This window comes from Nipponia nippon, unplaced genomic scaffold (assembly GCF_047370975.1).
Source record: "Nipponia nippon isolate SJK-2023a ecotype South Korea unplaced genomic scaffold, ASM4737097v1 scaffold_3, whole genome shotgun sequence".
In the NCBI taxonomy this organism is placed as follows: domain Eukaryota; kingdom Metazoa; phylum Chordata; class Aves; order Pelecaniformes; family Threskiornithidae; genus Nipponia; species Nipponia nippon.
Genome location: NW_028262347.1, coordinates 86,098,681 through 86,113,018, shown reverse-complemented (window position 1 = coordinate 86,113,018; position 14,338 = coordinate 86,098,681). Strand labels below are relative to the sequence as shown.

The 14,338-nt window shown below is 42.9% G+C and overlaps 1 long non-coding RNA gene across 1 annotated transcript; it reads right to left on the bottom strand.

Moving 5' to 3' along the window:
• Window positions 1-3,559: 3,559 nt before the first annotated feature.
• LOC148054745 (uncharacterized) lies at window positions 3,560-14,328 on the bottom strand. Its single transcript, XR_015707078.1, has 3 exons — window positions 14,190-14,328; window positions 12,811-12,928; window positions 3,560-10,013 (listed from the first exon to the last, which is right to left on the bottom strand). It is a non-coding gene; the product is annotated as an uncharacterized LOC148054745 (long non-coding RNA).
• Window positions 14,329-14,338: the final 10 nt, after the last annotated feature.

The following is a 14,338-nucleotide window of genomic DNA, read 5'->3' as shown; positions in this document are numbered from 1 at the left end:
TCACTGGGCGTGGTATCACTACCATATGTGCACCCTTGGTGCAATAAGGATATATTAGGCACAATGAATAAGCACCAGCAAGTAGCTTGTCCAGCATCACCCACTGTCCCACATCCCTCAAAGCTCAGCCTTGTGCACCAAGTGTTGTGATCGTCCTTTGACACCCGCTTAAATATCCAGCAGTAACAACACAGGGCTAACAATAATAGTATTAAGCTGAGCGCTAAAACGCAAGAAAGCTGTTTTTAACTGAGTGTGGTGTGGTATTTTTGATGCAGGAAGGATGTTTGATGTAAATGTTGCGAGAATAATTCATACTCAGTAGGTACATGAATACAGATGTGATTTGGATGGCATGCACAGGATGTTTAGAAATGGAAATCTCATTATCCTAGTAGGAATTCAGGACTATTAGAGGGAAGCTTAGGGTCTTTAATCAGTAAGACTGTATTATCATAACAGAGTTAACTGCAATGAAGTAAAACATGCTGATTAAAGAACACTTTTCTCCACGTAAGACCTGCTACCTACTATATGCAAAAACACCAGTGGGCCAAGTTCTGCCTCTGATTTGCTGAACCCTTCTCCTTCTCCCCGAGTCAAGGAGAGAAACGGTGGGTTTGCCTCCTGTAACGCTGGCCCCGAGCTGCCTATCTTTGTCTCGATCTTGCATCAAGAGAAATACAGGCTGCCCTTTGCACTTGCTCAGCTTCCTGCTCCTGTCGGTGGAGCGTGATGAAGTGCAAGCATCCTTGCACTGAGACCAGAGGCTAAAGCCCCAGGTGAAAATGCACAGCTCTTCTGGCTAATGTGACAAAACTCTGGCTGGAGGAAATAGGAGGGCTTGGCCCTGCTGTTACAGGGATGTGCCCAGTCCCAGGGATAGCCTAGGTTAACAGCTGCACAGCTGCGGACCGTGCTCATACACATCTTCCTTTACTGAGCTGTAGAAATAGTGACATTTCGTAGGGCAACAGCAACCAGCTGCGAGGGCGAGGGAGGGAACAGCCCCAGGGTTGTAATTGAGACCAGGGACACTGCGGTCCCTGCTAACCTTCTCCACTCCAAATCCAAAATGTCGTGGACTTAAATTTGCAGCAAGTTCTGCTTGAGCAGCTGTTACCACAGAGCATTCTTGATATGGCGTTTGCAAAAGCATCATTAGCATTTATCCTCTGCAAAGATACATTGCTTCAGGCCACATGCTGCAGTCAGGGCAGTATTGCTTATATCCCTGCAAAATATCCAAGGATCAAACAGTTCATTCTAGATTTTTCAAGATTTGGACCAGAATCATGCATGAAGCCTTCTCTTTCATAGGATCACAGTGTCACCACAGTGCTGGACCTCTTGGGGTCCCTACTCCACCTCCCACTTGCAGCAGGAGTCACCTCCTGTCTCATTGTGGGTTGGGTGCTCCAGGCCCTGACCTGCTTGGCATTAGCAAATGAAGCCAATGGCACATCCTTTTCTGTTGGAAAACACTGTGTCTTTCCCTTTTTATATGGTGCACTGGGTTTGTTCCCTTATAAAGGCACTTCTCTGGCTTATTTTAAAACCCACTCATCCTGGAATGTCAACAGCTTTATTATCTCTGTGACCTGGGGGCTGTTCTGGAAGAAGCATGGCTGAGAGCAGCAAAGTACTGTAATTCAGAGAGCCAAGTTCACCGTTGCAAAAATTTCCTTCCAAACTAGGTACAAATAAAACTGCATCTCTTCCTTTCCCTGGATAGGAAGCCTCGCTGGGAGCTTGACATGCCATTTCTTTCCTTTTGCTGCCACTTGAAGCCTTTCTCAGATGTTGTCTGAGACGGTTCCTGTGTCCTTCTCCGCCTGATGCTCAGACCACACCCATGCTGTAAGGATGCAGCTCCCATCATGCTGGTTGCCCTCCTCTGTGCCCTAGAGCCACTCTTTACCATTGGAGAGATCAAAGACACCTTGAGATAAACCTCTTTATTTAATTGTAATTTGTCCTGAAATCCTTCATTTGGGAGGATCGTTGGGTTCACTTCTGGCCAGGCACTCCTATGAGGTCTCCAAGTCATGATGCTCCCTCTCAGCCGACTCACCCAGTTCAGTCTTAGCTCATCTCCTTGGAATAAGTGGCCCATAACTGTAATCTTTCTTCTGGCGATGACCCCACATTTTTCAGAGTTGGTCTGCTTTGCCTTCAGTTCAAGTACAAGGACTTCAGTACCAGCTCTGTCATCACGGATCTAGCTGCCCTCAGCTATTTCTGGGCTCTCCCACAAACCTCCTATATAACCTTTAGAAAATAGCTTAGAACAGATCCCTTCCTCCTCCCTTCAGAGATGGGGAGCAGAAAACAAACTGAAACAATTTTGCTGACTCTTGATGTCTCCTTTCTGTCTCAAGAAATACCTCTTTTTGTTTGTTTCTAAATCATTTGAAAAACGGTAATTAGAAAGGACTATTCGCCTTCCCTGGGTGATGCAAGTGCATCTAGTTCATATAGGAATGGCCATATGGGGTCAGACGTGAAATCCCATACGTCTCTGCCGGCATGTATGGAGCACAAAACTGCTGCAGCGAGACTTTCCTGGTGCCATGCTCAGTGCCGCAGGGCTTCTCACAGGTTCTCTTTGTGTTTAACAGCCCGTGATTATTTTCAGCTAAAAATAACTTGCTCTAAGGTCTTGGAAGAATTAGCTGGCTTTCCTACACCAAGAAGAAGCGCTGACTTTCTGTGCCAGTTCAAAGTTATTCTCGGTAATGAATTAGCCTTTGTTCAGGCCACACGTACTTTAATGGGCCCTTGACTCTGCCTGCCTTGCTCACGGCTGCTTCAGGAGCCAAATGTCAATATATGCTCAGGAATCAAATGCAGAGTGCTTTCATCTGGGAAAAGAAAACCTATCAACATTGCCAAACTATCCAAGAGGAGATCTCCAACCCTGGCTGGCATAATCAAAGCTTTTGCAAAGTGTGTTTTTCTTGTGCAAAATACGTAGGGGCTTAAAAGCGTAACAGTTTCAAATGCAACAGTCATTTCTCCTTATTAAATAAACAGCTCTTAAGAAAATACTTGTTCATCAGCAGGAAGATTTATAGTGGCTACAGAAGCTACAAAAGGATATTCAGGCTGCCATCAGCAGCTTTGGTATGACCAGAAAAGCCCCGACGGGATCTTTAAACACACAGACCACAAGTATTTTGTTCTGTGTCTACTTAAATCAGAGTAAAAATACACTGACAACAGAGGGAGCAGATTGACTTTTAAAATTTTCCACAAGATAAACAGAAGCTTTGGCTAAGTACAACCAACTGAATTTTACCTTATGAAAAGTTTAAAGGTAGTTTTGGAGTTCAGGGGTGATGTAAGGATGGCACAGGCCACCATTTCAAATGAGACTGTTTTATAAACTTGCTCTCCAAAAATAGGCAATGTCTGTAGTAAGACAGTCTGCTTCAACCTCAAAGTTTAGCTGGAATTTCTCAGGCCAAAATTATAGAGAAGCTAAACCAGAGGTTTTATAAAAGGAGCAAGCTGCAACCTTTTCGTGGAAGAGGGAATATTTTACAGTTGGCAACAAGATCCAAGTGTCACCTTTTTTTATTTTAATCTTATTCCAACCCCATGATTTCCCAAAAATAGACTCACTCACCAGGAATGTCATGTTCATCTTGATTCAGCTAATGATATTTATACTTTTACATTGGATGGGATTAATTTTCCTATCCTGTTAATGCAGCATGCGATTATTACATATCTTTACCGTGCACATAGACATATATTTTCTGTGTCAGAAAGGAAAGCAACTGGCATTTTAAATTACTGAATGATAATTGTAAGTGGCTGTTTTTTGTAAAGATTAAGGAATTCCTTTCAATATGATAAATGGTTATAAGACTCCCTTTTATACTAAATCAGCTCACAAGTGAATTTATTTGACAGTCACAGGTTGTGGGTCTATTGAAGAACATTTTCCACCCCTCAAAGGCATATGTGTTAATGTAGTGAACATGTGTAACATCATATTATGGAGTAAAGATACTGAAACTTCCCAAATGATGGTTTTCAATACTAACGCCTTGTGCAACTAATGCTACAGATCAGATCTAGCCAGATTTCAATAAGGTTCATTTCACATCCACATCTAAAGAAGTGCAGTCAGTGCCTGAGCAAAAGGGGATCCAATAACAAGCATTGAAGCAAAGTAAATTATTATCCTAGCATTTTAATTAAAAGGCTTTACAAAATCAATATGCAGCCATGCACATATCAAATATCAATATCAAACATACAGACATATCAAATGCAAAAGTGACTTCCAACAAGGGAAATCTGCCAGAAAGAAAAGATTTTATCCTGACATGAGTGAAGGAAACACAGACATTCAATCAGGGTAAATATCAAGAAAGCCAAAACAAATAAGAACTCCCATTCTGCACAGCACTATTTCCCCAGTCATAAAAGCAGTGACTTAAAAATGAGACCCTACTGCTTATGAACTCTGAAGCCTCACTTCAAGGTTCCTGAACAGACCAGCTCACTGCCTTCAACAAAACCACAATAGACCCCATAATCCCCCAAAGCAAGCAAGAAGAAAAATGCTTGAGTTATCACGCTGCACTCCCCCATGTACAGCTCGTTTCTGCACAAGAACATGCACAAAGATTCATTTCCTCAACCAAGTCAGTAAGAAAGAAAAACTTCCCTGGACCACTGTTTTTGCCTGGCATGCAGTCTAAGGAATTTGAGCAATACCCCATCCTGTTTCACTTCAAAAGAAGCTTTCCCTTCTCTTACATGTGGGGTTGCACTGGTCCTTCTTTCACAGGCTGTTTCAGGAGTTTCTCTGACCTCCCCCCCCCAGGATGGAGACCTTGCTGGGGACCTGTCCCAAGGCTGCTCCCTGCTCCAGGGGCAGGTGTGCTACCTCACATCCAATCTGAACCCCCTGGGCTGCAGTCTGGGGCCAGGGCCCCTCGTTGCATTGCCTGTTGCTGCCAAGAAAGGTTTGGCTCTCTGTAACTGAACAGACTCTGCCAACACCCAGGAACCTGAAGACGGGTAAAACGTCCCAAGCATTTTCTAGATTAATTCTTTCTTTTTTAATTTTATAATTTTAATTAATTTTAATTTTAATTAATTCTTTCTTTTTTTTTTTTTCTTTTGAATTTGAGTGGCTTTTTCATACAAATATAAGGAAAATAAGATGATTTTCATAGCTCTTCACTTTCGGCACAAGACTCAAAAGGCATTCCCGAAGCAGGACACATTAGCATCATTCTTCTACCCTCCCTCTCTCTAGGCCCACGCCCCGGGCACCGTTATTGTACTGTGCAGCACTTTTCAACTCCATATAAAGAAAAGTAAATTAATTTACCTTAATGAATGGTAAATCCAACCTACAACTCCCTTTTCCTTTATCCAAGCTAAAAGCGTTACTGACACAACTGATTTTGAGGGGCAAGCAGACAAAAGTTTTAATTTGTTACCACAGACTTCAATGGGGAAGTTAAGGATTTTCTAGACAAAAAGCTAAGACTCAGCTAACTCCAGCTGAATGCCTCTTTCTGTTCATTTTCCTTTTGTGTTGCAACTGCTAATGGTGCTAAAAGAAAGACTCTGATGACCGACATACCGGTTCATTCGTGTTATTGAAATCTGTGCTCTGAAATGCAGGCAGGATCAGCTGAGCTCTGGGCAAAGCTGCAAAGCAAATCAGCATCTTTCCTCTACAAAGCTCTGTTTGCCATCAGTCTCAGCCTGGTTTTGGGTGGAGCAAAACGTTTCCAAAAGCATACACTGATTATAGGGTTTGTTTGCAACCTACGCTGCCTGGAAAACATGAAAACAGCTAAATATGCAAAAGGTAAAACTAAACAAACTGTGAATGGGGAAAACAGATTTGCAGTCAAAGTGCGAGATTTATCAACAACTGGTATGGATTGCTCTTGCTACCATAACTGTGATATACTTCTGACATGGCTGCAGACTTTGGGGAGGACAGAACAAGCATCTGTTTTCATTTTAGCGCTGAAGAGATCTAGGAGCTGATGCTTCATATTTGCTTTTCCTCTTGCGTGAGGGTATTGGCAAGTACAACAATCCCTCTGGCTTCCTAATGCCTCACCATCTCTCAAATCTAGATGAGAAGAAAGCTAAGCTTCACAAAATAGGGCAGTGAAGAGCACACAAGAGGAGAAACATGAGCCAGTAGTGAGTTGTTACCGCCCACAGAAAAAAAAAAAGTTACAAAGTTAACTAGTCCAGATAAGAGTGAGCTTTTGAATGGAACTTAAATTGCCTCCAAACTTCTTGGAAGCCCTAAGAAATACCTGTAAACCAGCCTCTTACATCCATTGGCAGATAAAAGTTAATGATGTGGCCTAGGTTTTTCTAATGATAATGTGGGTGATCAACACTTTTTTAAAGAAAAGAAGATAGAAAATGTAGAAGGAGTTTAAAAGCAGTGCCATAAAGATAATTTACTGCCTTAGGATTGAGAGAAGTGTTACCGGACAACATTTCATTTACTGAATCTATTAAAAAGGTGGCTTGGTCATGAAGAAAATCTGTCTTAGATGACTTTGTAATTTTAGCAAGCTGCTGACCAGCCGTGACTGTACATCTGCTGAATAAATTGGCAAACTGCCCGTTTCCAGTTCTTTATCCTGAATGATTTAATGAGATGTGGCTTTGAATGCAGCATGGTACAGTTGGATTTGTTTCATGCCAACTCCTGACACTGAATTTTTCTGAAGCTCTTTCAGAGCTTTTCCGTCCCTCTTTTCATGTGGGGATGGATGGCACCGGTCAGGGGAGGTCACACTATCGGCATTGTCACTATAACATCCCTGTTGTCTTGGGCAAGAAGCTTGGTTCTAAAAGCTTGCTGCAGGCTTGAACATCTGGTTGGAAGCAAAGTAAGAGAACAGGGCACAGGACCGAAGCATCCTGTCTCACTGAGCTCAGTATCTGCCATCAGAGGCAGGCAAACCACCTCATTCCTCTCACTGAGCTTGGTAAATTTATCTTGAGGTCAGCTAGGTCATTTACTCTTAAGGGTGAAAGGCTGTTCCCAAAGCTGCCCTTTCCAGATTAGAAATCTCCTAACGTCCAGACCACGTTTACTCATGTCCAGTTTGCACCCATCTGCGTGTCCTCTGGTAAGATGTGCACCACCCCAGCAGTGCTTCTGTGCAACTTCTGCACTTGGGCAAATGTGACAGTGGATGACCAGTGCTACATGCGCAGCTTCCCAGATGCAATCGCAGCCATGCCCACAGTGGGTAGCATTAATCTTTTCCTATCTCTACTGATAACGTCTCTTCTGACCTGACTTAAACTCATATTTGCCGTTACGTGGCTATGCCACACGGATGGCTCACAGTTGCCTGGAGATCAGCCAGTCTGTTCAAGCCTTTCTCTTCCTTTGTTATTTTAAGCTGATGAGTTTGCAGTAGAAATCCCCGTTGTTTGTTACAAGAGCACAATTTTTTACCGTTAAATTTCAGCCCATTTCTGACTGGTTGTTCTCTGTACTTGGGTCACTGCCAAGCTTTGAGCTGTTGGCAAACTTTGTTATTATGGCCTTCTTTTGGCCATCCAAGCCCAAATCCAGTCTGACAGAACCATAAAAAAAAAGGTTGCCACTGGATTAACTGTTACATTTGCCAACTAGTCCATTGCCTTGAGCATGTTACAATCTTTGAGCTTTTTTTCTACCTTCTATTTGGTGAAAATACAACCCAGAAATTTACCTTTTCCATTTATAGAGCACACATCCACATTGGGTAGTTTCTCTCCCCCTCTTACTTATGTGAAAAAAGAAACTGTTATTATTTATTTTTACTCTTGGAAAACCCAATTTGGCTTGATTTTGAGGGTTTCTGAATTTATCTCTGTGTTTTTCAAACTCCAAGCCATTCCACGGCCCAAGTGTGTTTGCTGTATGGGATCACGCTGCTCAGGAACTGGAAAGGCTTGACATGCTCCAGAAAGACAAGCCACATAATTATGGGGTTGTCATGCTGATGGAGTTGCCCACACAGGGTGAAGTCACACTGCAAGACCAGAAACTCTGCTTGTAAAGAGGTCAAGCCACTTACGATCCCCAAAGGTTTCTGTATTTTCTGAGAGAACAAGCCATGTGACACACAGCCTCATTACGACATAGCCGCACTGCTCAAGCTGTTTAAACAACATCATGCCAGAAGGGAGAGACCTGAGCCGTGATCACAGGCATGTTATAGCACTCAGGGTTTCCGAGAGCACCGTGTTCCCCATACATGACCAAACGGGACTGATATCCCAAGTGCTGGGCGGCTACCTGAAAAAGCAGAGTGGTGAAAGCCCACAAGAACAGATGTAAGCAAAGTTATGGAGATGTAGTCGTACTGAGGGTTAATCGAGGTCAAGGATGGCCTTTCCCATCAGCAAGCAGGCAGTGGCTCTGCTCTAATTATAAGCCATTTAAACGAACTAACCAGATAAAAAAGCAGGCCTGGGGAGCTTGGGAAAAGACTTTGACCCCAACCTCAAGGAGATCATATTGAGCAGCTCTAAAGCAGCCACCCTTCGCAATGGGAGGGAGGGACTGGAAAGGTGGTCTCCAGACCAAGCAGCCCAGTCATAGACCTCCCACTGACAACTCTTGACAAGTTGCAGTGCTGCAAGTCCCAAAGTGGAATGACATGCAAGTCAGATAGCAACCAAAAGTATTAGGAGATGGTCCCTCTCTCTCCATTAAGATAGAATGGATGAGACCTGAATTCAACCCTTTCTGTGGAAAGCAATAATTATCAGTGCATGCATTGTTCCTTTTCCAGTTCTCGGATTGCTAACCAAAATGTGGCATCAGCTAAAGAAAACACCATCGCTTTCCATATGAGTGACGAACATGTTTCTGCTCCCTGCTCACAGGCACAGAAGACAAAGGACTCCCCAAAAGAACAGAAAGTGACTCTGAAGAGCCTATACTTCAAAAGGAAGCAGCGGGGATCTGGCAGTGCCCCCAGATTAAAGCAATTTTGCACCTAGGGTACAAAAACATGCATCCAAAGTAAGCCCCACTCTGCTGACATGGCTTTGCACTGGAGAGCAGAGATGTGATGCCAGCTGACAGAGGATCAACAGCCTGGGTTTCTGGATGCCACCATTTCGCCCAGCAGCAGCAGAAATTCAGCTTTGCTTGCTGAGCACAAACACAAGCAGCTGCATGCGAGCCAGTGAAGTTCACAGGGAAGAGGGTCACGCTTCTCAGGGAAGAAATAAAAGCAGCTCGGTTATCAGTGACATTACGGAGTGCACAAGAAACTCCCAAAGGTAATGTGCTGGTGCATCATCTCCAAGTGTGAAGGCATGATCCAAAAGCAGGCTGAGTTGCTCCAAGCCCGCACCGTCTGCCTCCTCTGAGTCTCCACCACCCCACCTCATCTTTCTTACCCTCTTTATGCCAGATCAAACTCACCATCAGCTTGTCTCTACCCTGCCCCACACCTCTTGCCCAGGCCAAGAGCCAGAACAGTAACATATCCCATGTAGGTCTTTATACCTGGGCTGCCGTTTGCGCCTTGGCTAGGCTGAGCCTAGCCCCAGCCTGCAGCCCCTCCACTGCTGCCGAAAGCCAGCGACAGCATGTCTGCAGGGTTCATCCGGTTGTGTAAGATAGAATTGGGTGGTCTGGAACATGCAGTCAGTGCCTTTGGGTTTTGCTTTTTGCCTTCAAAAGTTGAAATTCACTTACTTATGGAGAAGAAATAACTGAACACCAAATGAACAGAGGATAGCTTTCTGCTCTGAGCTACTTCTGCTGAAGCTAGGCAGACCTTATTCTGAAGATGACATCCAATGGTGAGGCCAGGGTGTCCAAATAGCAGCACTCCCATGTTTCTTACTTCCCTGTTACTTTGGGACTGTGAAGCTCAAAGGCTGACAACTTCTTCTCTTATTTCTTCTCCTAAAACCATGGCTGGCCATCAGATAATAAGGAATGGCTAGCAGCCAGCAGGAAGAGATCCTTGCTTGGAGATCTGTTCCTTGAAAGTAAAGAAAATGAAAGGACAGGTTGCATGAGAAAGAAAGCAGAACACAAAATTAGAGGCCAACACTTTTTCCTCCCTGGACTGTGTAATTAATGTCAATCATTGGTTTTAAAAGTGCTATACGGAGAGCCGAAACCTAGAACCGTTCCTCACTTTTACAGCTGCAGGCAGTGAATTCTGTACTATTTAAATTATCTGAATACTCAGACTGGCAACGGGAGCAGTTTCTTCACTCCTGAAAAGAACAGCTAATAACATACACTCAGCTGGGGACATATTAAAATATGTTTTCTCTGCCCTTTGACTGCTAAAGAAATATATTGCCATTAATGGTAATTACAAGCCATCAAAGCACTGAGGAACAGGCAGGCTTTATAAGAAAAAAGGTGTTTTCAGAAGAGGTTAGTGCATTACATTTCTCAGTTGCGTTTCGAATATAGCTTGGTTTGGAAATTGATGCACCTCTAAGGAAAATCCATAGAAGAAGTAGAAATAAGGAGATTATTCAGGACAGATCTTTAAAACTGGTTTGACTATACTGTAAGAGAACAAAAAAATGCTAGTGAATGGAAACGTGACTTATGCGTTAACCACCCCCAGCATCACCATACTTGAAGATGGAAAGAAACGAAAAAGATAAAGGAGAACAAAGAGAGAACAATTTGATATGGTTGCATTTGGAGCAGGCATGCTTGTAATTTTTTTTTGGCTTCTAATTTAAACAAAAAAGACACAACAAGGACCAAAAAAGGGCATCACAATACTTGTGGAGGGTGAAAATGGCAACTTGGCTGCTATGTAAATGCTTTTTCCAGAGTTTTGGGGTATGAACTGGAGCTGTTTTCCAGAGAGAAGATAATGCTCTATATGAGGAAAAGCTTTGAAGGAGGAAAAGTGGTATTTTCAGCAGCCAGAGGCTGCACTTGGATACGTAGCATGAGGCAGGTTGGTACCTAACCAATTTCTAACTCACTTGGCCTGTTTGTCTCTGACACATCATGGAGCTATCTGAGCAATGATGTTCACATGCCTCAACTTATGCTGCGTAGGCACTAGGCATGCAAGTCATCTGGTCTTTCTTTATTTCTGAAGGTGACAAACACCCTGCACAGAAGTTCTGAAAAGAGCCCAGCTTCATGTGCAACCATTCAACTAATGCAACATTTTCAGCAGAAAGCAGCACTCAAAAATTTCCTGTGTGACCAGAGGCCACAAAAGCCTCTATGGACTCAGACTCCATCAAATACAAAACAGGTTGCAAAAGCAGGTCTTTCTCTTAACGTTTTCAAAAACATACCAAGAAGGGGAAATAATTAGAGGCGACTCCTCATAGAATGATATGTTATTGATAAGATTTTTCCCCATCTTAACAGATACATAGAAAAAATCCTGTGAAAGCCATTCAAAATACATAATTGAACAATTTAATGTGATATGATAGGATGTGACAATTCAATGTGATGTGATAGGAGCAAGTAAGGGATCACAGTGGGGTGTAACTGTCTTCACTTGACAATTCAGGACATAGAATTCCCTTTCTGGAATGGAAACTGTGATCACAAATCAGTTTTTATTTAATTACCTCTTAAATTCACATTTTTAAAATCTGAAGATTTACAATCTCTAATGAAAAACTCTATGATTTGTCTTCTTCTCCCTCACACACACAAGCTCATGTGCACACTGCTGTAATATGCATTTTCCTACTAAAACCAATTACAGATTTGTTACAGTGCATAATTATGTAGAAGATTGAATTTGTATTTTTCTTGGTATTTTATAAAATACCCTCAATAGGTTTCAAAACAATCTAAGTCAGTATTTTCTGAAAACTGCACTGTAGGTAGTTTCATGCTGATTTTGTTCTAAAAGATTACATGCGAGAAATGACTTGTGGTTAGATATGCCTAATATAAACTAAAGAAGATCATATGAAATGATGATGGAGCATTTGCGTTTTTTCCCCTCTGGACCTCTTTTCAAATTGAAATCCAAATTAATTTTCTACACTGGTCTTGAAATGCTTACTTACAAGTTTAGTCCAGCCTTGTAAAATTGGAAAGCTCCCAGGAATCATTTTGAGGAACAATTTACATCAAAAAAAGCTGTACTAGACAAATGATCAAGACACTTTTGTTTGTCTCACTGATTTTGAATTACCACTGTTTTATAGTAGACAGTGTCCCTTTTTTTTAAACAATAACTGGTTATTACTTGCACCTTCTTGCACAAACTTTTATTTTCCTTGTTTAACCCAAGCCCTTTCCAGCACAGCTCCATGACCGGTGAAATGCATATGCAATCATTAAGAGTTTGTTTATCTGCTTACTGTGCTAGCAATTAAAATGAGGTGCAGTGGGTGTTCCACCTCTCTACTGGGGAGATCGTTTTGTGAATCACCATGGGATTGTTCCCCCTTCTTTCAGATCCTTTAGCATAGCTTAAAGACAGCAGTAGGGTCTTGGTGATACATGCAGTGATAGAAACTGGTATGAAGAACACTGGTGTAAAATCACCTTGTGCATGAAAACACTCCTTGGAATATTTTAAATAGGAAAGAAAAGTCTAGGAACTGGCCATATCCCATACAGAAGTGGAAACATACTGTTAGGTTTGTATGTGTATCATCAAAATGATCTTTTGTGTCCTGATAGAGAATCAGACTTTGCTCCTCTTTCCTGAAGTTACCATTTTGAATACTTCTGGTCTCTAAAGAGGAAACAGAAATTTAACTTAGGTTATGAGTGCCAAACCTATCTGCCTCTCAGCACTGTACTTGTTTGGTACTTACCTACAACTGCCTCGAGATCCCAGCGCAGGAAAAGCAGCATGCTGTGCAAGGCTCAGACGAACGGGCCACGAACGGCGACAGAAACAATAAAGTACTTCGCTCTGTGACCAAGATGCAGCTGAAACAGAAGCCCCAACAGAACAACTGAATCTCTGTGAAACATATGGAACAAAATCCTTGCTGTCAACAATTTTTGCTATATACCCTAAAAGCATTATGCTTGGTAAGAAGTAACCTTTCACACTAGAGAGGATTGAGCCAAAGCCTTCAACAAGATAATTTACTTTGCATACTGTACTGTTTCCTTTCCCAAAGGCACCAGGAAACACAGCAAGTAGCCCTGCACAATAACTGTGAGACAGCTAAGTCACACCACTCAGGTTTAACACAGATAGCCCATAACTTCACCCAGAAACTTTAAAACACTTCCTTATTCCTATACTTTTCTTTCCCCTTTCTCTCTCAGGTTTAAAGGCTTTGCCTATCCTAACTGTTTGAGCCTTTGCACATCATTGCATTAACACTTTGTTTTGGTTATTGATGTGGTGGGAGACAGGTGAGATACATACTTTCCAACAGAATTTCACTAGTTGACTAAATATACCGTGAAAATCTATTTATTGAGTGAAAATATTCAACTGTATAAGCAAGAGCCTGACTGTGTAGGCAGGGAGTAAAATACCTGATCTTTCTGTGTATAAAACATAGGTCTCCCCAGGCCATGCTGTGGGCCAAAAGCTAAGCCCTTTTCCTGAGACTTGAGATGTTTTTGTTAACCTCAAGCCTTGCTTCTCCTACAAGTAACTCAGCTTCCTTAGCAACAAGCTGACACCTATTTAGTAGTGAGGGTTTTCTTGAAAACGGGTATCGTCAGCACTGGGGTTGTTTTGCTTACACTTTTGCCCAAGCTGTTTTATAACGCGGCGTGTCACCAGCGCACTCAGGCTTTTCTACAGGGTGCCTCTTTTTATTCTTTGCTTTTCTAAGCCTTTCTAAGCTTTTCTGGATAGGTCATTACAATGCCGTCATGCTGTGCTGCCAGCAATGCCAGCGTGATAGGAGGATTATAACCAGTACTGGTGGCTCTCCGGACACCGTTCCTGCTAGAAGCATCCGTGGCTGCAAACTTCATGCTCCCACTCATTTGACTTTTCCACAGCTGCGTATTTCCACCTGAACCCGCTCCTGCTGGGAATGCATAAGCCGTGTTAAAAACCCCCGACACCCTGCACTGCCCTTGACCTGCAGTGCCATCCCTGGCAGCGGTGACCCACAATCCCCCTCGCAGCAATGCGATTCCACTTTTGAGTGGAATTCAACAGCTTTTCATCAAAAAGAGCCAAAACCGCCCTCGAAAGCCCCTTCTTGGCTTCACTCACCCAGCGCATCGGCCGGTGTGGAGAAGGACGATGCAGCCCGTGTTGGTGGCCAAGCCCTGCCAAAGCGGGCTCAAGGCAGGATGAGGATCAGGGTCTTTAGCGTTGTGAGGGGCCATAAATGGGTCAAAAAGGCGGAGTTTTAACACATG